This window comes from Piliocolobus tephrosceles, chromosome 8 (genome assembly GCF_002776525.5).
Source record: "Piliocolobus tephrosceles isolate RC106 chromosome 8, ASM277652v3, whole genome shotgun sequence".
NCBI classification, from domain to species: Eukaryota; Metazoa; Chordata; class Mammalia; order Primates; family Cercopithecidae; genus Piliocolobus; species Piliocolobus tephrosceles.
In genome coordinates this window covers 64,225,464-64,228,496 of record NC_045441.1, presented here as the reverse complement: position 1 = coordinate 64,228,496, position 3,033 = coordinate 64,225,464, and the positions used below count along the sequence as shown (strand labels likewise).

Sequence of the window (3,033 nt, the reverse complement as noted above, 5' to 3'; positions counted from 1 at the left end):
GAAAAACAATGTTTGTGAAAATATTCATTTTAGAGAATTGTTTATTCACTTAAAGTTGCGAACAATGTTTGCTTAGGAGGTTGAATTTGCTCACCAGCCTGGTGATCATTATTGACTATGATTTCATTGATACTGTTGTAACCAATTCAGCCAGTTAAAAAAATAGAAGTTCAGTCATGTAAGTTAAGAAGGCTATTTACTTATAGCCTTCTTACTTGTAAAACTTTATTTACAAATCAATACTAGTTGATTTTTTAAATTGTCATTTTTTTTCCCTGGTTTAATAAGGACTTGTTTATTTTGAGGAAAAAAGGTCCCAAACATCAGGCTGTTCACAAAAATAACCCACAGTATCAACTTTAGAAAACAAACCTTAAGACTATAACACTAATTATTTTTCTAGAGGATGCATTTGACATGCCAACTCTCATTCACAAAAATACATTGTTACATTTGTGTTGAACTGCCCCACACAGCACACTAATGTGGGGGTGTAACACACATACTTCTAACTCAAAGCTGCTTTCAGGAGCTACTCAACTAAATGAGATTGCCTTGCAGTTAGGGAAGCAACTACTGAACTTATGTATGAATGAAAAGAACTGTACTCCCTGCATAACAAGAGATTATTTTGGAGACAGTTGATAAAAACCATACATCCTTTTTATTGTTAAGTCATAAAGAGGTATCAAAATTAAAAGCAAAAATTACAGGGTAAGACTTAACAAAACTACTAGGAGCGTCAAAGGAAGTGAAAATGGGACTAGGTGCGGGGCAATATGAATTAATGAACATGGGAAGGACAAGGATGGGGAGAACAGTGAGCATGTGCTGAAGATACTAGGGGAGAGGATCTGGTGAAAAATTTGATCTTAGACAAGCGCCTAGGTAAAGAAATAATGGGATGAGATTTCTAAACCCCACTATGTGCTTAAGAGTCATCCTCGCCATTGGCGCTGTCTCTGTCATCCTCTCCTTCCTCAGCCTCTTTTTCATCATCCTTGATCAACTCCAGCTGGTCATCCCCCCATCTTCATTATCATCATCATCCAGTAGGTCCCCCTCCTCAGCAGAGTCATCTGCACCCCCCTCAGACTCCATCTTCACATTAGTGTCATCTTTCTTCACGGAGCTGCTGCTCTGCTCCTCTTCTGACTTATCGTTCTTCATCTCTGCTTGTTTGCTCTGTTCCTTTTCAATTTTTTCCAGGTTTTCCAGGAGAGAATCCACTTTTTGTTTTATCTGGGTCAACTCCTTCTTAATGGCCTGAAGGGCATCTCCTTTCAACTTTCCAGACTTGGAAGATCCCCGCTGTCCACTCTTAGAATTGAAGCCACTTTTGCCCCTTCGTGAGGTGTTTCCTGATACACGCTGACGTTTCGAGGGCACTACAGCCCGAGCAATAGGAGGAGGAGGAGGTACACGTGCTGGGTAACAGTACATCCTATCATAATAGTCCCGTTGAAAGTCATAGTCCAAGTCAAAAGAGGAGCCGTGCATCTCCGCTGCAGATCGTTTCACACCTGCTTTTCCTCGGTTCACTTTTGGCTCTGCAGCCAGGTTAATATCTAAAAGCTGGCCAGCAATCATTCTGCCATCCTCTCCTGCTACAGCAGCCCGGGCATTTCTCTCATTAACATATTGAACGAAGGCAAAGCCCTTATGAACAGAACAGCCCACAATTTTGCCGTACTTCGAAAAGATTGCCTCCACATCAGATTCCTTGACCACAAGAGTGTTGAGATTCCCAATGAACACACGGGAGTTCATGGAGCGAGGATCTGTCTTGTTGGTACCTTTGCTGGCCATTGTGTTTGATGATAAGGTTTCTCACAAAGCTGAAAACAGGAGGGGGGAGGGAGAAGAGATTCGATTCTGAGTCTCCTACTGCCGGATTCTGTGTGGAGAAACCGACTGCTGGACGAGGTCGGCAACGCGGACACAACCGCTCAGTCTTTGTCTCTTCACAAAATGGCCCCCGAGTCTCCTCTGCCGCCCAGGCGAAGGCCTAGTCCCCGCCCCATCCCTGAGAATCTTCCTATTGGCTGTGTGTTTTTTCGCTCCCGCTCCTAATTCTAAATTGTCATTTTTAAAACACAACAAAAAAATCTTCCCATTCTCTGTAGCACAATATGTTTGTGTCTTCTGATCCTTCTGACTCTTCTCAGTAGACTGCATTTGTGCCTTGCATGTGGATGTCCGATTCTCCCAGCATTTCTTTTTTTTATAGGTTTGAAATTTTCATGATTATAATTGAAAAAATTTAAACTGTGCTTATGACCGTTCAAAAATATACATTTGAAAAGAAACAAAAATATACATTTGAAATTATATTTTAAGAATCTAATGGCACTTCACTTCTTTCATTGCCACATGTGATATTGAAATTTCTGTGATAATGCAAATGGTTTCAAATCCATACAAACTTTGTAAATGTTAAATATGTCAAAGCAATATGGAAGCTTTTATTTGCAACATGGATTTTAGAGCAATGACACTTCTGCAAACCTAAAGCCCACTAATAGTGCACACCATCTGTTATAAATGGAGAGAAGTCCCAAAGCATAGGATCTTTCAAAAGTCCTGCTGCAGTTTTAAGTTCTAGTAATTTCAGAAGAATAAATCCTTCAAAATTTAAAAAGTGAAATGTAATGATTTAAATATATTACAATCAGGACATTTTGAGAAAGTTTCAATAATACTTTTTTATCGTAGTAAAAAATATGTAACATAAACTTTACCATCTTAACCATTTCTAAATGTATAGTTCAGTAGTGTTAAATATATTAACATTGCTGTGCAACCAATCTCCAGAACTTTTTCATCTTACAAAACTGAAACTCTATATGCATTGCAGTGGACTGATATTTGTGTCTCCCCAGAATTTATAGGTAGAAATCCCCCAGTGTGAAGTATTAGGGGGCAGGGTCTTTGGAAGAGAATTTGGAAGGTGATAAGGGTGAAGTCCTCATGAATGAGATTAGGCCTTATAAAAGAGAACCCCAGAGAGCTCTCTAGCCCTCTTCCCCCATG

The 3,033-nt window shown here is 39.7% G+C and overlaps 1 pseudogene across 1 annotated transcript; it reads right to left on the bottom strand.

The window, feature by feature from the left end:
* Positions 1 to 274: 274 nt before the first annotated feature.
* Positions 275 to 1,979, bottom strand: LOC111545030 (annotated as a pseudogene). The gene has a single exon (XR_002732320.2). The product of XR_002732320.2 is annotated as a heterogeneous nuclear ribonucleoprotein C pseudogene (transcript).
* Between the last annotated feature and the right edge of the window lie 1,054 nt (positions 1,980 to 3,033).